Source organism: Somniosus microcephalus, chromosome 7 (genome assembly GCF_052327205.1).
Source record: "Somniosus microcephalus isolate GS21.2 chromosome 7, FLI_Smic_1.0, whole genome shotgun sequence".
Taxonomy (NCBI): domain Eukaryota; kingdom Metazoa; phylum Chordata; class Chondrichthyes; order Squaliformes; family Somniosidae; genus Somniosus; species Somniosus microcephalus.
In genome coordinates this window covers 80932283-80955105 of record NC_140993.1, presented here as the reverse complement: position 1 = coordinate 80955105, position 22823 = coordinate 80932283, and the positions used below count along the sequence as shown (strand labels likewise).

Genomic DNA, 22823 nt, shown 5'->3' with positions numbered 1-22823 from the left:
GGTTGACCATGTAAAATGCTCCAGAGAAGTGGGGGAGAATGAGGAGGGATAGTGCATCACGGTCATAGAGAATATTATTTGTTACTTTGGGGGAGTTTCTGTGCAGTGGCGGTGCAGAAACCTGATTGGAGAGAGTCGAACATGGAGTTGCGGGAAACATGGGCACGGATTTGGGATGCGACAACGTGTTCAAGAATTTTGGAGAGGTAAGGAAGGTTGAAGATGAAGTAGTAGATTGCAAGGACAGAGGGGCATGGGTATTTTTGTTGAGGAGTGGGTGATGACGGTAATTTTAAAAGGGAGGGTGAGGAGAGAGAACCGTTTACAATGTCAGGTAACAGAGGGGCCAGCAAGGGAAGATGAGTGGTCAGCAGTTGAGGGGGAATAGGGTTGAGAGAACAATCAGTGGATATCATGGGCAAGATGGCTCAGAAAGGACATGAGGGGAGAGAGAAGAGAAACTAGAGAATTACACAGGTTCAGGGCTCGAGCAGGGAGAAACTTTGGGGGAAGTTTAGCTTGGTGGACAAGTGGAAGGATGGGATGCTGCAGGGGCAGCTAAACTGATGGTCTCAATTTTAGTGACAAAGAAAGCAATGAACTCTTCATACTTGTTGGAGTTGAGGGTGATGGGGACAGGGGAGAAAGGTTTAAGAAGATGGTTGGTCGTGGAGAAATGACACCGCGGGCTTTCTTTGCATTCCAAGATGATCCTGGGGTTCTGAGCAGTTTTGGTAGAGGAGAGCAGGGCCCGATAGTGCTTGATGTGCTCTAGCCAAACCTGGCGATGAAAGGCTAAACCAGTTGTGTGCCAGAAATCTTCAAGTCTGCATCCCTTAGACTTTAGGGAATGAATATGGGGGCCATAGTAGGGGAATGATCAGGGTGAGAGAGAGTAAGAATTTTACTGGAGATAAGGTCACCAAAGGTGGAGGTGAGGGAGTGATTGAACAGATCAACAGCTACAGGAGTATTGTGGCAAACAGAACCCAAGGCAAGACAGTTGGGAGTTTGAAAGTACATTTGTAAGTAGCTTGGCGAAGAATTTATTACAGGGGTGGACACAGAAGGAAGTTGGGGTGGAAGGGGAAAGGGGATTGTGAGTGTTGATCAGAGATGGCCTTGTCATTGAGAGGATGTGATTATGTGATTGAAAGGCCACGTGAAATGGCAAGGTGGGTGGCGGGGGGACAGGGGGTGGGTTGGTAGCTGTGAATATGAGTACGGGAGCTTTATGAAGGGAGGACAGGAGGGCAGTAAACTCAGAGAAGAGAGTACAGGGTGAGTTGAGATGGAAATCGAAATCGCCGATGTTGAGGAGTCATCAGTGGCTGACAGAGGAAAGGAGTAAGGTTGTCTCAGTTATAAACTTGGGTGGGTGGTAGTCAATGAGGATTTTAAAGGCAAGGAGAGAGGGGTGGAACAAGGTGAGGTGCTCAAAGAAGGTGTCGAGGAGTAGGGGGATGGACCAAGGTGAGATTTGGTGACCGCTGTGGTTTAGAAGGGATGGAGAGGGGCAGGTGATGGAAACATAGAAACATAGAAGATAGGAGCAGGAGTAGGCCATTCGGCCCTTCGAGCCTGCTCCGCCATTCAATGAGATCATGGCTGATCATTCAAATTCAGTACCCTGTCCCTACCTTCTCCCCATATCCCTTGATCCCTTTAGCCTTAAGAAATATATCCAACTCTTTCTTGAATATATTTAATGAACTGGCCTCCACCGCCCTCTGTGGCAGAGAATTCCACAGGTTCACCACTCTTTGGGTGAAGAAATTCCACCTCATTTCAGTCCTAAATGTCCTACTCCTTATCCTTAGACTATGACCCCTGGTTCTGGACTCCCCGACCATCGGGAACATCCTTCCAGCATCTAGTCTGTCCAGGCCTGACAGAATTTTATAGGTTTCGATGAGATCCCCTCTCAATCTTCTAAACTCCAGTGAGTACAAGCCCAATCGACGCAATCTCTCCTCATACATCATTCCTGCCATCCCAGGTGTCAGCCTGGTGAATCTTCGCTGCACTCCTTCCATGGCAAGAATGTCCTTCCTCAGATAAGGCGACCAAAACTGCACACAATACTCAAGGTGCGGTCTCACCAAGGCCCTGTACAACTGTAGCAAGACATCATTATTCCTGTACTCGAATCCTCTTGCTACGAAGGCCAACATACCATTTGCCTTCTTAACCGCCTGCTGCACCTGCATGCTTACCTTCAGCGACTGGTGCACAAGGACACCCAGGTCTCCTTGCACTTCCCCTTCACCCAATCTATTGCCATTCAAATAATAATCTGCCTTCCTGTTTTTGCCTCCAAAGTGGATAACCTCACATTTATCCACATTATAGTGCATTTGCCATGTTTCTGCCCAATCACCTAACCTGTCCAAATCGTACTGGAGTTTCAGGACATCCTCCTCACAGCATACCCTCCCACCCAGCTTTGTGTCATCTGCAAATTTGGAGATATTACATCCAATTCCCTCATCGAGGTCATTAATATATATTGTGAACAGCTGGGGTCCTAGGACCGATCCTTGCGGTACCCCACTAGTCACTGCCTGCCACTCGGAAAACGACCCGTTTATTCCAACTCTTTGCTTTCTGTCCGCCAACCAGTTCTCTATCCAAGTCAATAACTTGCCCCCAATCCCATGTGCCTTAATTTTGCACGCTAATCTCTTATGCGGGACCTTATCGAAAGCCTTCTGAAAGTCCAAATATACCACATCCACTGGTTCTCCCTTATCTATTTTACCAGTTACATCCTCAAAAAATTCCAGTAGATTAGTCAAGCATGATTTACCTTTTGTAAATCCATGTTGACTTTGTCCGATCCTGTCACTGCTTTCCAAGTGCTCTGCTATTACATCTTTTATAATGGACTCTAGCATTTTCCTCACTACCGATGTCAGGCTTACCGGTCTATAATTCCCCGCTTTTTCTCTGCCACCTTTTTTGAACAGTGGGGTAACATTAGCTACCCTCCAATCCATGCGTACTGTTCCAGAGTCTATTGAGTTCTGGAAGATGACCAGCAATGCATCTACTATTTCTAGGGCCACTTCCTTAAGTACCCTGGGATGTAGATTATCAGGCCCTGGGGGTTTATCGGCCTTCAGTCCCATCAATTTTCCTAACACCATTTCCCTACAAATACTGATTTCTTTCAGTTCCACCCTTTCATCAGACCCTATGTTCCCCGGTATTTCTGGGAGGTTATTTGTGTCCTCCTTTGTGAAGACAGAACCAAAATATGTATTTCGTTGGTCTGCCATTTCTTTGTTCCCCATTATAAATTCCCCCGATTCTGACTGCAAGGGACCTACGCTTGACTTCACCAATCTTTTTCTCTTCACATATCTATAAAAGCTTTTACAGTCAGTTTTTATGTTCCCTGAAAGCTTACTCTCATATTCTATTTTCCCTTTCTTAATTAATCCCTTTGTCCTCCTTTGTTGAATCCTGAACTGCTCCCAATCCTCAGGATTATTGCTTTTTCTGGCCAATTTGTATGTCCTCTCCTTGGATCTTATGCTATCCCTAATTTCCCTTGTTAGCCACGGTTGAGTCACCTTTTTTGTTTTATTTTTATGCCAAACTGGGATGAACAACTTCTGTAGTTCATCCATTCGGTCTTTGAATGTTTGCCATTGCCTATCCACCGTCAACCCTTTGGGTGCCATTCCCCAATCAATCCTACCCAACTCGCTCCTCAGACCATCGTAGTTTCCTTTATTTAAATTGAGGGTATGGTCAGGTGAGGAGGATTCAATAAGGAGCAAGTATTTTGTCACCCATGAGCCAAGTTTCCATTAAGGCCATGGTGTCAATGCAATCATCCACAAAAAAGAATCAACAGCTGCAAATGGATGTTCAGTGCTCCTGGAGCACAGCAACTCAGTACAAACAACTTGGTCTGAAACTGGCACAGACATTTATGGTGGTGAAAAATAAAAATTCAGAGGTGGAAGGCATATTTTCAGTAACCGATTGAGAATTTGGAAATGACTCTCAGGAATTTATTTGAAATTATGGGCCAAATACCACTAAAAATTCAGCAGAGGTGAAAAAGGCTGCTATGGCACATATGTACAAATTATAATCCATAAAGGTATGCACAGAATGCTGATAGCTTGTGATTAGGGGAATCTGGCAGACTATAAAATTTCATACCTTACTAATTAAACTAAATTAGAAAATGAGTGATTGCACTGCAGTGCAAGATAGACCATTTTAAAACACCCAGTAGATTGCAATCTAAAATATAAGCAAACTCATTCTAATGGCGCAGAATAGGTTCTGAGAAATCAAATAAGAATACCACATTAATATTTGATCATGTAAAATGCTTAGGGATTTTGGTAACTGAGCAGTCTAGTGGCACAGGGTGCTGGTGCACCATCAAAGCTGCCACATGCTCCGTGCCGCATTTCCCTGCAAGGTGAGTTCCTGATTTATGACAAGCCATCTGGGACCGCCATGGAGTCATGTGGGGAAAAGTGAAGGCGTGCTGGTCATTTCCTAATGAGCAGTTCAGAAGTGGCATTGGCAGGTAGCTGGGTAGAGGTTACTTAACTGCCCTCTCAGTTATAAGGAACGATGGGAACTTAAAATGAGGCAGAGAACTGTTTGCAGTCAAAGCATTACTCGAAGAAGAAGAGGGAATTCTCCTGGCCAACATTTTTCCCTTGACCAATGCTACCAAAAATTGATTAACTGGTGATTCATCTCATTGCATTTTGTGGGATTTTTGCTGTGTGCAAAATGGCAGCTGTTTTTGTCTATAAAACAGGTCACCACCTTAAATTAATTCATTTTAGGTGAAATCATTTCAGATGTCTTTGAAAGACAATAATACAGCTATATAAATGCAAGTTTTTCTTTCTTTATTACTTGTTGTATAAAGGGGTGCTAATTTGTCTACATAAATATTAGTAACAAGAGCTAAGTCTAGATGCACAGTTTCATAGTTTAAAAATAAAACCAGTTGCTAATATTCCAAAAAAGCACTATGGCACCATAATATGTCTCCTAAACTGACATGAATTACAATTTATTGACAGTTCTCCTTGTCACTTAGCATGCCGAAATGCTTGTCAGACCTGCTGAAATTTTGTGCATATAAGTACATAAAGTATTTTCCCTCCACAAATGCAGTTTCTTTTTCTCTGTCAATATTGTTTTTAGGTACCCAACAAAGAAACTGCCATTTTGAAAATTAGTCGCTCAACACAACATCTGCAGCTATCAAAAAATGGCCTAGATTTTCCTGGAGATTTGCTTCATTATTTTGGTACATTTACATCACCGGGATCTTTGAACGGCATAAAAGAAAGAGGAAATAATAGACTAAGGGGGAGAAATTCAGTTGTTAGCACCACCCGTTAGCACCTTAAGAGGGCGATAAGTGGGGCGCGAAGCGGCTAGCGCCCGGGTGCGGCGAGACCTGCGCCTCTCGCGACATTGAGTGGACATTTAGTGGCGGCGCAAAACCGCAACGCCCGCTCAGCTGCGCGTGCAGATCCTGACGTCATTTCATGGTGCAACGCCCTTGGGGCGCCCCCGAACTGGAACTTCAGTGGCGCCCCCCTCCTTTCCGCCTGGCGCTCCCAGCGACTGGTTGACTGGAACGGCTCCCAGTCGCTGTGGGGCTGGGGGGCGCTATTTAAAGGGGCTCTTCCTGGCTTCTTAGTGGTAGCCATTTTTGGACCACTCCTTCTGTGAGAGAGAGAGAGATTTGCAGAGAGACAAAGGGAGAGAGCTTTCTGCATTGAGTCAGCACTCGCACAGGTACTTCTGGCTTCGGCCCAGAACTTTGCAGTTGGATTGATTTTTCAGTGCCATAACCTTGAGTGGCCACATACTATGGGGGCTGCAATGGGTGGAAATGTTGGGTTTCTCCATTGCATTGAGAGGGCTCAGAGATGCCGAGAGAGAGTGCCAATCATGGCCAGACAGAGGAGGGCCAACAGGCATCGGCACAGGAGACCTTACCCTCCCAGGGTATTCCGCCAACAGTTCTCCTACCTCAACATGTCTGAGGAGCAGTGTTTTTGGAGGCTTCGATTCAGCAGGGAGGTGGTCACTGAGCCCTGCCACCTGCTTCAGCCAGATCTGCAGCCTCAACTGAGGAGCAGGATGTCTCTGACGGTGGCAGTGAAGGTGACAGTGGCTCTCAACTTTTATGCCACCGGCTCCTTCCAATTCGCTACTGGGGACATTGCCAATGTCTCCCAGTTCGCGGTGCATTGCTGTATCCGCCAAGTCACGAATGCCCTCTTTAAAAGGAGACATCAGTACATTTCCTTCCCCATGACCCTGGACAAGCAGCAAGAGCGCGCAATGGGATTTGTAAGAATAGTGGGCTTCCCCATGGTCCAGGGCGCCATTGACTGCATGCATGTGGCTTTGCGGGCGCCGCAAGAAATTGCCGAGGATTACCGCAACCTGAAGGGGTTCCATTCGTTGAACGTGCAGTTGGTGTGTGACCGCAGACAGCTGATACTAGCTGTCAATGCCCGCTTTCCAGGCAGCAGCCACGACGCCTTCATCCTGCGCCAGACTTCTGTGGCAGACCTTTTCGAAGCACCGGCTTACCCAGGAGGCTGGCTTCTCGGGGACAAGGGCTATCCTCTGTGCACCTGGCTGATGACCCCACTCCATGCGCCCAGCACCCCTGCTGAAGAACGATACAATAAGAGCCATCCAGTGACTAGGAACATCATTAAGCACACAATCGGCGTGCTAAAGCAATGGTTCCGCTGTCTGGTCCATTCCGGGGGAGCCCTTCAGTACTCGCCTGAGCGAGTCTCCCATTTCGTTGTAGTGTGCTGCATGCTGCATAACCTGGCAATCCTCAGGACTCAGCCACTGCCAGCAGACATTGGAGCAGAGGAGGAGGAGGAGGAGGAGCACCAAGACAGGAGAGAGGCACAAAGTGCAAGGTCCGTCCGTCAGCGGCTTATTGCAAGTCGGTTCTAGGCCCCCTCTGAGGGAATGGCTTGCGCCATTGAAAGAACATGAATGGAACCGTTCCGCAAACCCTGAGCCGGTCAAGGCAACAAATAGTTCAAAGAGCAAACATGCACAATCTGAATAAAGACACTTCTTTATTCAACAAACTGTGTGCCCTTCCCACATGACAAAGTAATAGAGAGAAACCCCAAAAAAAGCAGTTAGACACATAACTGGCTCTCACAACCTGGAGACAATGAACAAAAGAGTTAACAAAAAATGACCACGATCCTCGGCCTTCACTAAAAAAATTAACAGCATTTTGCCACACCTCCTACTTTTTGCCCTTCGAGGGTGATCTGCTTCGCTTGCGAGATTGGCCCCTTCCCACCCTGCAGCTCCTCTGCAATGGGACCCCAGTGGCTGCAGCAAGGCTGGGGGAAGGCTGCTGAGTGTCAGAAACTGAGTCAGCAGATGCCCTTGGGGGATGGCCTGGACCAGCTCTGGGCCTGGAGGGCCCGGCTGCTGACTGCTCCAACTCTGATGGGCGGCAACAGTCTGTCCTATGGGTGGTGGCAGCTGCAGTGGAGAAGTGACAGTGTTGGCAGCAGGACCTGACAGAGGACAGGCACTCCCTGGTTGGACGACACACTGGCGCTCCCACAGGGCAGCACTGCAGCATGCGGAGCAATCTGCTGAAGCACAGACTGCTGACCTTCTGTGGCACGGTGCGGTGAGGGCCCCGGCGATTCGTGCCCGATGCAGCGCGGGTGGCAGCAGTCAGTGCTCGTGTGGCCTCAATCTGTGTCTGCACCAGACCAGCCACTGACTGCATTGCAGCACTAAGCACTTGCGTGGAAGCCACCTGTGCTGCACCGAAGTCCTGCAGACTCCTTGCCTGTGCTGCACTGAAGTCCTGGACACTTCTTGCCAGTGACTCAATGGATTTGGGCATCCTTGCCACTGCAGCCATGAGCTCAGTGTGCCTTTGCTCCGCCTGGGCACCCATTTCAGCGAGGAGCCGCACCTCTTCTGCGCTCACTGTAGCAGGACTGGAGGCCAGACTCTCCCTCCGGGGAGAAGGCCGCCGAGCTTCCCTACCCACCCCCGCGTTGCTGCAGCCCGCTGGGCCCCGGAGCTTCACCCTCCTCAGACCCTTCCCCCCTGCTCCCCTCCAGGGAAGACGTGCCCCCATTATGGCCATGGGCTGCCTCGGCTGAGGGTTGCACTGATGGTCTGGCTTCCTCTTCCTCCTTGCCTTCAGAATCACTCACAGTGGCAGCTTGAGGGCCTGCCTCCTCACCTGGTGAATCACCATCTGAAAGCAGGGAGGTACAAGAGTTGCTTTAGCGTGAGGACAGGGTGGCAGCGAGGGAGGCATGAGTGCTGCAATGCACTGTATTGGTTCAATAGTGGCAAAGGATGCTGGTGTGAGGCACAAGTGGAAGGAGAGAGGTCAAAAAGGTGATGACCTTACCATTGCTGTCCAGAACGGGGTCGGCATCTCCAGTGGCGACGGGGCCAAACATCCAGCCTGCCATAATGCACTGGACTCGCTGCTCCAGATTGCTGAGGTCTCTAAGGTGAGGCTGGCCTCCCCCGGTCTGTTGCTGCTGCCTCCTGTTATGGGCCAGCTTGCCCTGCAAGAGAAAGGACGGGCTCTGAGTACAGTGTGAAGCCCTGATCTTGGCTGCACTGCCTCCCATGGTGGAATAGCCTTTACAGTGTGAAGCCCTGATCTTGGCTGCACTGCCTCCCATGGTCGAATAGCCCTTACAGTGTGTAAGGTGGTGAATGTGCATATGAGTTTCATGAAAAACCCATAGGTGTTGGATGAGGGCTGGGCATTGGGGCTTTCAGGACCCTTTGGCCATAAAATGAGGTGCACATGCAGGGATGAAGAGGATACTGAAAAGGGTACTCACCCTGACGACCCGAGTGAGGTCGTTGAACTTCTTCCTGCATTGCACAGGAGTCCTAGGCACCATGCTGCTGGAGGTCACTCTGTGAGCCACCTCCCTCCAAGCTTTGCGGTAGTCGGTGGGCAGCGGCCTCCTGCCACTGTCCGGAAACAGGATAGATCGCCTGCGCTCCACTGCGCCAACCAGAACCTGCAGGGCCCCCTCACTGAACCGCTGCGCTCGCTCCCTGGCCCTCTCCATGGTCCTAGGCATTAGAATGTGGCAGCAGGTCTGTCCAGGCCGAGAATCAGGGCTCCGATGTGCAGGGTGTGGCTGCAATCCACGATCGACCCTCCCCTTTAAGAGCTGACCGGCGCCAGCGTGTCTGTGTGCAATCGCTAACTGTCCGCACCTGCGCTGCGCCTGCCCTCGGTGATAGCGCCTCGCTTCTCCGGCTTAGCACCTTAGGACAGTCGTGCAGCGCCTGCTTTAGCGCTCCAAGCATCTCTTGGGGCGAAGCAGGTCAATTTAGCTGAAGGTGGCGATAATTTGCGGCAGGCGTTAATTTCGCGCCCGCTCGAGTATAACGCCCCAAACGTGACGATACTGAATTTCTAGGCCTAAGTGACTTATGCCATGACTTATGCCACTACCTAATTTCGTCTGATGTTTGCGCAGTGTCGCTTTTACCCCGTGTCAAAAAACAGTTGGAGGCTAATTTTCATAGCTTTGCTCCCCCAGTTAAAATAATCGCGATTTTGCTGTATTCTCGCCATTTTGCGTGCGCTGCCACTTAGACTTTAAAATAATGCTGTTCGTGGCCTGGTAGCGACGTGTTTTAAAGCTAATAGATTTTTTTAAAAATCGCTCAAATTATTAAACAGCGGCAGGACTGAATTTAGAGATTAGGTTGCGCGCACCTGTGGAATCTCCGTACTCAAATTCATGACATGCTCTGAACAGAAGCAGGCTGACCGATTGCATCGAGTTTGGTGGGAGGAGCACGTTGGATGGGCGCCATACTTCGGATTCACATTAAAAGACAATTTGCAAAACTTAAAATTGCTGATACGCTTATCAATTACTTCATAAAAGGTGATGAGTCGAAGAAGAGATGATGAGTCGAAAGAAGAGATGAATAAGGCTTTTATTAGCTAAGAAGAGACCATGCTTCTTCGTGAGTGACTGAACAAGTCTGAACGAAACCCACACAGTGGTGGGTGGAGTCAGCTGAGGCATGCCTCCATACACAGCGCCACCCAGAGGTGGCAATATACAATACAGTGGTTTACCACATTCACCCCTTGTTTAATGTGAAGTCCGGCGGGGTGAAGGGTACTACAAGTTAAGTCTATCAGGAGGCCTTGTCTGACGTCCTGATCGTCGTGGTGGCGGCGGTGGTGTTACAGCATCCGACGTCGGGTCTGGTGTCTGGGTGGTTGGCGAAGATTCCTGGGGCTTTGGCATGCCGTCTGCAAGGGTTGGGTTGGGAGGGGTGGTGGGGGATAACAGTGGTAAGGGGGATAACGGTGGTAATTCAGGGGTACCCGAGGGTGCGAGATCTCGTATGGAGACCGTGTCCTCCCGCCCGTCTGGGTATGTCACCCAGGCATACTGGGGGTTGGCGTGTAGGAGGTGCACCCGCTCGACCAGGGGGTCCGTTTTATGCGTCCTCACGTGCCTCCGCAGTAGGACGGGCCCAGGAGAAGTCAACCATGCCGGTAGCGAGGTTCCCGATGTAGACTTCCGGGGGAAAACGAACATTTTCTCATGAGGGGTCGCATTAGTGGCAGTACAAAGTAGTGACCGAATGGAGTGGAGCGCTGCAGGGAGGACCTCCTGCCAGCGGGAGGTCGGAAGGCCCTTAGATTTTAGTGCTAAGAGGACTGCCTTCCAAACCGTCGCGTTCTCCCTTTCCACCTGGCCGTTCCCCCGGGGGTTGTAACTGGTGGTCCTGCTCGTGGCGATACCTCTTGTTAGCAGGTACTGCCGAAGTTCGTCGCTCATGAACGATGAGCCCCTGTCGCTATGTATATAGCTGGGGAACCCGAACAGAGCGAAGATGTCATTCAGACACTTGATGACCGTGGTACTGGTCATGTCTGGGCAAGGGATGGCAAAGGGGAAACGGGAGTACTCATCAACTATGTTGAGGAAGTACACATTGCGGTCAGCGGAGGGGAGGGGCCCTTTAAAATCGACGCTCAGGCGTTCGAAGGGGCGGGTGGCCTTGATCAGGCTTGCTCTGTCCGGCCTATAGAAGTGCGGTTTGCACTCGGCGCAGATTTGGCAGCTCTTGGTCATGGTCCTGACCTCCTCGATGGAGTAGGGCAGGTTACGGGATTTGATAAAATGGAAAAACCTGGTGACCCCCGGGTGGCAGAGGTCATTGTGGAGGGACTGCAGCCTATCACTCTGCGCGTTGGCGCAAGTACCACGTGATAGGGCATCTGGGGGCTCATTGAGTTTCCCTGGCCGATACAAGATATCATAATTGTAGGTGGAGAGTTCGATTCTCCACCTCAAGATCTTGTCGTTCTTGATTTTACCCCTCTGCTTATTATTAAACATAAAAGCTACTGAACGCTGGTCAGTGAGCAGGGTAAATCGTTTCCCGGCCAGGTAATGCCTCCAGTGACGCACCGCTTCTACAATAGCCTGGGCCTCCTTTTCGACAGAGGAGTGTCTCGTCTCGGGGCCCTGGAGGGTCCTTGAGAAAAAGGCCACGGGTCTGCCCGCCTGGTTAAGGGTCGCGGCTAGGGCGAAGTCAGAGGCATCGCTCTCCACTTGGAAGGGGATGGACTCATCCACCGCGTGCATTGCGGCCTTCGCGATATCGTTCTTGATAAGAGTGAAGGCTGCACACGCCTCTGGTGTCAGGGGGAAGGAGGTGGCTTTGATGAGGGGCCTGGCTTTGTCTGCATAGAGGGGCACCCACTGGGCGTAGTAGGAGAAAAACCCCAGGCATCTCTTCAGTGCTTTTTGGCAGTGGGGAAGGGGTAGCTCCATTAGGGGGCGCATTCTGTCGGGGTCGGGCCCGATGACTCCGTTCTCCACCACGCAGCCGAGGATGGCCAGGCGCTTGGTGTGAAACATACATTTTTCCTTATTGTACGTTAGGTTCAGCCGTTGGGCCGTACGGAGGAAATTTGCTAGATTAACGTCGTGGTCCTGCTGGTCGTGGCCGCAGATGGTGACGTTATCCAAATAGGGGAAGGTTGCCCGCAGCGCGTTCTGGTCAACCATTCGGTCCATCTCCCTTTGGAAGACCGAAACCCCGTTGGTGACGCCGAAGGGGACCCTAAGGAAGTGGTAGAGGCGGCCGTTTGCCTCGAAGGCAGTATACTGGCGGTCCTCATGGCGGATGGGCAGCTGGTGGTACGCTGACTTAAGGTCGATGGTGGAGAATACTTTGTATTGCGCAATCTGATTGACCATATCAGATATGCGAGGGAGGGGGTACGCGTCCAGCTGGGTGTACCGGTTTATGGTTTGGCTGTAGTCGATTACCATGCGGCGTTTTGCAGTGGTTTTAACGACTACAACCTGGGCTCGCCAGGGGCTAGTGCTACCTTCGATAATGCCCTCCTTCAAGAGCCGCTCCACCTCAGAGCTGATAAAAGCTCTGTCCCCGGCACTGTACCGCCTGCTTTTGGTAGCGATGGGTTTACAGTCGCGGGTGAGGTTAGCGAACAGGGGAGGGGGGGGGACTTTTAATGTGGAAAGGCTGCAGGTGGTTTGCAGCGGGCGATTTAAAAGTTGTTGGTTGCAGACTGTGAGTGGGGGGAGGGGTCCACCGTATGCTAGTGTGACACTCTTAAGGTGGCACTGAAAATCCAACCCTAGCAGGACGGCAGCGCAAAGACGGGGCAGGACTAGCAGTTTAAATTTTTGATATTCAGTGCCCCCTACTGACAGGGTCACCACACAGTAGCCGCTGATGTCCATTGACTGGGACTTGGACGCCATAGAAATGCGATGGTGCGTTGGCAGAGTCGTGAGGGAGTGGCTACGTACCGTGTCGGGGTGGACGAAACTCTCTGTGCTCCCGCTGTCGATCAGGCAACTGGTGGCGCGGCCGTTTACCGCGATATCCATCATGGAGCTGGATAGATGGTGAGGGTGGCCTTGATCCAGCGTCACGGAGGCCAGTATGTGGCTTAGTGAGTCACTATAGTCATCCGCCGAGACGGTGGTCGGTTCCGGTGACGAAATGGCGGTTGAGTGCGTTGGATACGATGGCGGCGGATGCCATGCGGCCGGGGGTACACAAAATGGCGGATAAGATGGCTGCTCCCACGGCCCGCACGCTGCGCTGCTGGCTGGCTTCCCCTTGCAGGCGTTAGCGTAATGGCCTTTCTTCCCGCAGCCCGAGCAGGTAGCTGTCTTAGCTGGGCAGTGCGCTCTGGGATGTTTTAACTGGCCACAGAAATAGCATTTTTGGGCCTGGTTACTGGGCATCGAAGCAGTTCTTACCGGAGGCTGCTGTCTCGGTTGGGTCGCTGCAGCGGTTGGTGCCGGGGGCGGCGGTCCCGTGTCCCACGGTTTCGATTGCCATGTCTTGGCGCCGTTCCGGGGGTATGCCTCGAGGTTTCGGTGGGCCTCCTCTAACGAGAGCGCAAGGGCAATGGCCGTCTTCAGGTCGGGTTCCTTGCTTTCTAGCAGTCTCTGCCGGGTGTGGTCTGACTGGAGGCCCCTGACGAAGGCATCACAGGCGAGTCCCTGCGCGTGCTCCACAGCCGTTACCGCTTTACAATCGCAGTCTCTGCAGAGTGCCAGTAGCGCCCGTGCAAATGCCCCTACCGATTCTCCCGGTTGCTGCCTGCGGGATCCCAAGAGGTGTCGGGCGTAAATTGTGTTCACCGGGCGCGTATATTGCCCTTTTAGTAGCTCGAGGGCCGCCACGTACGTATTAGAGTCCCGGATTAGCATATATACTTGATGGCTCACCTGGGCGGTCAAAATTTTCAGTTTGTGATCCTCCTCTGTAACCTGTGAGATTGCGAGGAAGGATTCAAAGCAGCTCAGCCAGTGTTCAAACTTGGCTGATGCACCCACATCTTGAGGGTCAAGGTCCAGGCGTGGTGGTCTGAGGGCTCTCAGCAATGTCTGCTGTATCCGTTGCTGTTGTTGCTCCTCAGGTGTCGCCATTTAACTTTTAGCTAATAAAATTGATAAGCTTATCAATTACTTCATAAAAGGTGATGAGTCGAAGAAGAGATGATGAGTCGAAAGAAGAGATGAATAAGGCTTTTATTAGCTAAGAAGAGACCATGCTTCTTCGTGAGTGACTGAACAAGTCTGAACGAAACCCACACAGTGGTGGGTGGAGTCAGCTGAGGCATGCCTCCATACACAGCGCCACCCAGAGGTGGCAATATACAATACAGTGGTTTACCACAATTGCTATTCGTGGAATTGCAAAGAAATAATGGCCGCACCGCTTCCAATTCGCCGCCATTCTCGCTGTGGTGTATTTTAATTACAAAGGCAGGAAACTTATCGACACCAAGATCAGCGCATTAGACAGTTACATTTAAAGTCTAAGTAGCCGAACTCGTTGTTGGAGGAAAATCTGGGCCAATGTGATTTGATAAAGGCTCCACACAAATCTTTTAACTCAGCTTCTCTCTCCACAGATTCTGCCTGACCTCCTGATTGTTTCCGATCATTTTTTGGTTCATGTGGATCTCCACCGCATCACTTATAGCCCTCAAATGCTTCATTCACACAACAGTGAAATCTTATGTACAGCTGTGCCACTTCCTAGTCATAAATTAAAGAACACATTCCAGTAATCTTGCAGTGATTACTTCACAAATTTGATTTCTCAGTGAGGGTGTCATACATCAGGCAGCACTTGAATTGAGCATCCAGCCCATTGATGTTGGCCATGATATCAACAGAAGAAATAAAACACCTTCCATAAACAGTAGCGCACAGCAGCAACTGGCCAAACTTGATTTCAATTGAATATTAACACTGCTATATTGGCATATAACTTACAGGAACAATGAGTGGATGAAAGTAATTGTAAGGAAAACAATCTGACCTCAAGGTATAGGTGACAAGCCACTTAGGTGTGAACTCCTTGTAATCACTTCAACATATCCATTACTCTTTATACCTAATGCCCAAACTTCATATTGCAAATAAATTACATAAAATAAAGAGCAAACTTGCATTTATATAGCACCTTTCACAACCTCAGGACATCCCAAAGCATTTCACAGCCAATTAAGTATTTTTGAAATAAAAACAGAAAATGCTGGAAATACTCAGCAGATCAGGCAGCATCTGTGGAGAGAGAAACAGAGTTAAGGCTTCAGGTCGATGACCTTTTGTCAGAACTGGAAAAAGTTAGAGATGTAACAGATGTTAAGCAAGTGCTGGGGCAGGGAAAGGGGAAAGGGGAGGAAAAAACAAAAGGGAAGGTCTGTGATAGGGTGGAAGGCAGGAGTGATTAAATGATAAAAGGTACGATAGTATAAAGCAAAATGAGATGTTACTGGGGCAAGTAAAGAAACAAATGATGAGTCTAGCAGAGGTGTAAATGGGAATGGCAGAATCATCAACAGCTGCCATGTGAAAAGATAGGGGGAGAGGTTAAGCTCTGAAAGATGAGGTGCTGTTCCTCAAGCTTACGTTGAGCTTTGTTGGAACAGTGTAGGAGGCCGAGGACCGAAAGGTCAGAGTGGGAGTGGAGCGGAGAATTAACATGACAGGTGACCGGAAGCTTGGGGTCACGCTTGCGGACTGAACGGAGGTGTTTCGCAAAGCAGTCACCCAATCTGCATTTGGTCTCCCCATTGGGGACACTGTTCCAATGAAGCTCAACAGAAGCTGGAGGAACAACACCTCATCTTTCGATTAAGCACTTTACAGCCTTCTGGACTCAACATCGAGTTCAACAATTTCAGACCATAACCTCTGCCCCGATTTTTTCACATGGCAGCTGTTGGTGATTTTGCCATTCCCATTTACACCTCTTCTAGACCCATCTTTTGTTTCTTTACTTGTCCCATTAGCATCTCCTTTTGCTTTCTGTAGTGTATGTACCTTTAAGGGGAGAACTACTTTTTACAGCTCCTGTATACTGTAGTACCGGCAGTGACCACACCTGTATATAAACCCTGAGTAGGGATCTGTACGTTTAGTTTTTAGAGTAACCCTCATCCAGTAAACACCTGTTGATTGTTCCCTGCAGCCTCGTGTCTAGTTATTGAAGGACACACAACATAAAAATACACGGATCTAACATTGGCGACGAGAAGATTCAAACCTACCTGCAACTCTGCATCACCTCCCAGGGATTCGCTCCTGGAGAAAAGAAAAAAAAAAGAAGGCCAAGTCTAGAAGCACGGGCATCGACCATCCAGCGGAGACTTGAGCATCGCAGGGGAGGCTGTTGAGAGCTGGGCTTGGTTCTCCAGTCACGGTGGTCCAGCGAAACGGGCTGGCAACAGGTACGGCACAGACCCTTCCCGGACAGCGGCAGCTAGAGCCGACCGACGGCACAGAAAGGCCGAGTAGCGTCGATGGGAGAAGAGAGATGGTAGAGAGCACAGGGCGCAGCCGGTGTTCAGGACCAAGTGGCGTCGATGGGAGAAGAGAGAGGGTAGAGCGCACAGAGCGCAGCCGGTGTTCAGGACCGAACGGCATCGACGGGAGAAGAGAGAGAGGCACGAAGGGAAAACGCGCAGAGCGCAGCCGGTGTTCAAGGGCCGAGCAGCCGCAGCGGCGAAGAAGGGAGAGTGCGGGAAACGCCATTTTGAGCCACAGCGGAGAAGAAGGGAGAGCGCGGGAAAACGCCATTTTGAGCCGCAGCAGAGAAGAAGGGAGAGCGCGGGAAAACGCCATTTTGAGCCAGTCTAACCACACCCAGGGATGCCGAAGAGTGGCAGTATCACAGCGTTCAACAATGAAGTCGAAGATTGGACGACATATGTCGAACGCATAGAAGTGTACTGCAAGGCAAATGAAGTGCCAGATGAGAGGAAAGCGCTGGTATTGTTGAATTCAATGGGTGCAAAAACGTATGGCTTACTGCGAAACCTATTAACCCCAAAGAAGCCAGTGGAAAAGGATTTTGGAAACATAGTGTCAATCCTACAGGACCAATTAAACCTCACACCGCTGCTGATAGCAGAAAGATTTAATTTTCACAAAAGGAACCAGCATAAAGATGAAAGTAATGTTGAGTATTTAACGGAACTGCGCAAGCTATCGAAACACTGCCAGTTTGGAACGGGACTAGCAGATACTTTAAGGGACAAGTTTGTGTGTGGGCTTCAAAGTGAAGGAACCCAGAAATGGCTTCTATCAGAAAAGGATCTTACGCTGGACAAGGCTTTCAGCATGGCAATATCACATGAAGCAGCCGCACGGGGCGCTGCAGAGATACAACGGAGACCGCAAGAATATGGCACAAATGAAATGTCATACGGAACAGTGAAGTGCTAACGCGGCGGCAGAACAACACACGACCATAATGATTGCTTGTTCAAGGACAAAGTGTGCAGACAGTGTGGAAAAGTAGGACACATAGCAAGAGTCTGCAGGTCGGGAAAGAAAACCAGCAGCAAGAAATCTCCACAGGAGAAGTATAAGAAGGTACATAAGGTGACGGAGAGTAGTTCAGACGAACAGTAAAGTGATACAGACTCCGGAAGCAAGGAGCTGGGTTGTCTGAAACTACATAAGGTGATCAAAACGGAGGATCACCAAACTATCTGGGTCACGCTCAAGATAGCTGGAGTCCAAGTGAAAATGGAATTGGACACAGGATCAGCCCTAACAGTCATAAACCGAAGGGAATATAAGCGGCTATTCTCACATATACCCTTGAGAGATACAGAGATTGTCTTGAAGATGTACACGGGGCAAAAAGTCTACCCCAAAGGAAAAATAAGGGTTAATGTTATATATAACGGCAAGGAAACACCAAAAATGGACCTATATGTATTGCCAGATGGAGGACCACCAGAACTAGGATGTGAATGGATCCAGAAGATACAGCTAGATTGGCATTCCATACAACCGCTGACTGTAGATGCCAAAAAGGATGATGACACCACACCTGGACGACTGTCAAAAATGCTAACTGACGCACAATAAGTGTTCTAGGAGGGACTTGGAACACTAAAAGGCATAACAGCGATGATCAAAATAGAGGAAAATGCAAGCCCAAAGTTTTTTAAGGCCAGCCTTATGCGATCCGCCCAGCCGTCGAAGCAGAGCTGGAAGGTTTGGAACGTTCAGGAGCACTGTACAAAGTGGACTGGAGTGAGTGGGCTACACCCATCGTTCCTGTAATGAAGAGATCATTGAGTAATACGCCTGGGGAACCAAAGAAGGTTTGCATCTGCGGGGACTTTAAGGTGACAGTGAACCCAATCCTTCACACGGTACAATATCCGCTTCCGCGGATTGAAGATATTTTCGCCTCGCTATCTGGAGGGAAACGCTTTACTAAGATTGATCTGGCCCAGGCATACCTGCAAATGGAGGTAGAAGAAGCCTCGAAACAGTACCTCACGATCAACACTCAAAAAGGTCTCTACCAATACAACCGGCTGGTGTTCGGGGTAGCATCAGCTCCGGCTGTTTGGCAAAGGGCAATGGATCAAGTCCTGCAAGGGATTCCAGGGACCCAGTGTTATTTGGACGACATCCTGGTCACGGGCGAAAATGACAGTGACCACCTTGCCAACCTGGAGCAGGTGCTCACTAGATTGAAGGAATATGGGCTCCGAGCAAATCGCCACAAATGCGAGTTTTTCCAGAAGCAGATCTCGTATTGTGGGCCACGTTATTGATGAAGAGGGGTTACATAAGTCCCCTGAAAAGATTGAGGCAGTAGTCAAGGCTCCAGCACTGGAAAATGTGTCACAACTGATGTCGTTCCTCAGGCTGGTGAACTACTACCATAAGTTCTTGCCGAATTTGTCTACAGTACTACACCCACTGAACACACCTACTGCAAATGGGGGTACCATGGAAGTGGAATGACGAATGTAAACGAGCTTTCCAGAAATGCAAAGAATTGATTACATCAAAAGAGGTGTTGGCTCATTTCAACCCAGCACTACCAATTCAGTTGGCGTGTGATGCATCACCCTATGGCATTGGAGCAGTGCTGTCGCACAAGTTCCCGGATGGCTCGGAGAGGCCGGTAGCCTTTGCATCTCGGTCACTAACCTCAGCCAAGCGTAACTTACGCCCAGTTTGACAGGGAGGCCCTCAGCCTAGTGTGGGGAGTGAAAAAGTTCAACCACTATCTGCACGGGCAGAAGTTCACCTTGCTGACTGACCACCAACCACTTGTCTCCATCTTTAATCCAAAGAAGGGCGTTCCGGTGATGACTGCGCAATGGCTACAAAGATGGTCCCTTTTTCTAGGGGCGAACCAATATGAAATCGAGTATAAGGGCACGAAACAGCATGGAAACGCTGATGGGCTATCACGCCTGCCACTGCCTACTGCGGAGGAAGCACCAGCAGTGGACCCTGTCGAAATATTTTATTCGACTATAATTGAACGCTTGCCAGTAACTAACGCTGATATAGAGAAGGAGACCCAAAATGACCCGACACTGTCTCGGGTATATGACTTGACGGTGAAGGCATGGCCAACACATGGCGACTCGCTGTTGCCAGCATTCTCATCCAGAAGAGAACAGCTGTCAGTATGCCAGGGGACCTTGATGTGTGGATCCCGAGTGGTAATTCCACCCAAGTTAAGGGAGAGAGTGCTAAATGAGCTTCACGAAGGCGATCTGGGAGGGGTGAAAATGAAAAGCCTTGCTAGGGCTTATGTGTGGTGGCCCGGGACCAATCAGCAAATTGAGGACCTGACAAAGAGCTGCTCAGGATGCCAGAAGGTCCAAAATGCATCACCACATGCCCCTCTACACCCATGGGAGTGGCCCTCATCTCCATGGCAATGGGCACATATTGATTTTGGTGGTCCATTCATGGACTCAATGTTTTTAATAGCCGTGGATGCGCACTCGAAATGGCCTGAGGTGATCAAAATGTCGTCCACCACCACGGAGAAAACTATTGCAGTCCTACGGACCATATTTGCCAGGAACGGCTTGCCAGAGCAGATTTGCTCTGATAACGGACCACAGTTTGTGTCCGAAGAGTTTCGAAGATTCATGAAAAGGAATGGGGTAAGGCATTACACATCCACCCCGTATCATCCAGCCACAAATGGATTGGCTGAGAGGTTCGTACAAACCTTTAAGAAAGCAGTAAGGGCCATGTGCGATGACGACATTCCACTGCAGCATAAGGTGGACAATTTCCTGTTAGCCTACAGAAATGCGACACATGCAGTCACCAACCAGACCCCGGCCATGATGTTCTTTAACCGAAGGTTGGGATCTCGTCTGGATTTGCTCAGACCAAATGTACGAAGAGATGTTGAGAATAAGCAATTCCAGCACATCAATGAGAAGCCGACAAGGAGCTTCAATGTAGGGCAACCCATCTTGGCCCGTGACTACCGAACAGAGAAATGGCAACCAGGAACGATATGCACACGGCAGGGGCCACTAATGTACACAGTGGATGTTGGGGAGAACATTGTGAGATGCCATGTTGACCAGATCCTAGAGTCACAGGAACGAGTCAACCCCATGTCTCGCGTACCTGGTGATGAACCCGACATACAGGTAGCATCTACCCCAGAAACAGTAGCATCGGAAGCTGATGAACCAACCGACGACAGGGGGCCAGAATCGTCTCTGCACCAAGAGCAAGACACTCAGGAAAGGCGCTATCCAGAAAGGATCAGGGAGCCTCCCCTAAGACTGAATTTATAAATGGACTATTTTCAGTTAATGTGCATGTTAAAAGTGTTAATTGTTAAATGAGTGTTATGGTACTGTTAATCTAAAAGGGGAGGAATTGTACTGTATGTACCTTTAAGGGGAGAACTACTTTTTACAGCTCCTGTATACTGTAGTACCGGCAGTGACCACACCTGTATATAAACCCTGAGTAGGGATCTGTACGTTTAGTTTTTAGAGTAACCCTCTTCCAGTAAACACCTGTTGATTGTTCCCTGCAGTCTCATGTCTAGTTATTGAAGGACACACAACATAAAAATACACGGATCTAACACTTTCTATCATACCTTTTGTTATTTAATCTCTCCTGCCTTCCATCCTATCACAGATCTTCCCTTTTCATCTTTCTCCCCTTCCCCTTTCCCTGCCCCTGCACTTGCTTAAAAACCTGTTACATCTCTAACTTTTTCCAGTTCTGATGAAAGGTCATCGACCTGAAACATTGGGCTAGATTTTCGGGGAGCCGCCAGGCGGGGTTTCAGGTGTGTGGGGGGGTGGGGGGAATCCCGAATTTGGGGGCCCCGACACCATCCCGCCCAAAACTCCACCCCATGTAAGTTTCAGGGGCGGCGGGTACCCGCCCTGCGCTGGGACCCGCCGAAACCAGGCGGGAAGGGATTAGTGCCAATTAACTGCCTGTTAACAGGTAGTTAACAGGCAGTTTTTAGCCTAATCCCTATTTTGAGGGGTTTCGTGTGGGTTTCCCGACGGCTCCAAACCACGCCAGGTAGAGCAGGCGGGCGGTCGGGTTGAAGGAGTTGGAGGGGCCGCGATGTTGGCGCTCAGGTGAGTGATGGGTGCATGAGTGCAAAGGTACGTGTGTTTGGTGTGTCTAAAGTGTGTAAAGAACTTTTACTTACCTGTACTTACCTTCACAGCCTTTCTTCCTGTAGCCATCGGGAGCGCACCACTCAGCCGGAGCTGAAAGCTAAATGGCTGCGATCCGTCAAAAGTGACAACCTTCAGCTTTGAGTGCTGGTAAGAGTTCTAACTGAGTCTGTGCAGAATGACTCAGCTTAGAACTCAGAGTGTCAGTGTTTCACAGCTTCAAACAGCTGTGAGACACTGATATTTCATCTGTCAAGAATTCTTGACAGATGAAATTTCAGTCTGTGACGTCACCTTTTGCCGGGTGGCCCTTAATTGGCCTGCTGAGCCCGCTGGGCGGGCTCAACAAGGTCAATCAAGGGAAAATCACGCGGATTGGCCAGCCGTCGAAGTAGGCGGGTCAAAAACCCGAAAGGGGAAGTCCCGCCTTCTTCCCGACAGGTTCGGCAAAATCTACCCCATTAACTCTGTTTCTCTCTCCACAGATGCTGCCTGACCTGCTGAGTATTTCCAGCATTTTCTGTTTTTATTTCAGATTTCCAGCATTTGCAATATTTTGTTTTTGTATAAGTATTTTTGAAGTATAGTTACTGTTGTAAAGCAGGGAAATGTGGCAGAGAATTTGCTATAGTGAGGTCCCACAAACAGCAATGAGATAAAGAGCCAGAAAATCTGTTTTAGATGCTGTCTGTTGAGGGATAAATGTTAGCAAAGGTTAGCATTAGAAAAGTGCGATGGGATCTTTTACATCCACCTGAAGGGGAAGACGGGGCCTTGATTAAATGCCTCCTTCAAAAGACTGCACCTCTGACAGTGCAGCACTCCCTCAGTACTGCACTGAAGTGTCAGCCTGGATTATGTGCTCAAGCTTCTGGAATGGGGCTTGAATCATAGAATCATAGAATGGTACAGCATAGAAGGAGGCCATTTGCCTCTTTTGAAGAGCAATCCAGTTAGTCCCACTCCCCCGATCTTTCCCCATATCCCCGCAATTCTTTCTCCTTCAAGTATTTATCCAATTCCCTTTTGAAGGCTATCATTGAATCTGTATCCACTACCCCATCAGGTAGTGCATTCCAAATCCTAACCACTCATTGTGAAAAAGGCTTTTCCTCATGTTGCCTCTTTTTTTTGCCAATCACCTTAAATCTGTGCCCTCTGATTATCGACCCTTCAGCCATTAGAAACAGTTTCGCTTTATTTACTCTATCTAAACCCTACATGATTTTAAACACCTCAATCAAATCTCCGCTTAGCCTTCTCTGCTCTAAGGAGA

The 22823-nt window shown here is 49.5% G+C and overlaps 1 pseudogene; it reads right to left on the bottom strand.

Annotated features, from left to right (window-relative positions):
- Positions 1 to 514: 514 nt before the first annotated feature.
- LOC147114765 (uncharacterized) overlaps positions 515 to 22823 on the bottom strand; it is a 38865-nt pseudogene continuing 16556 nt past the window's right edge.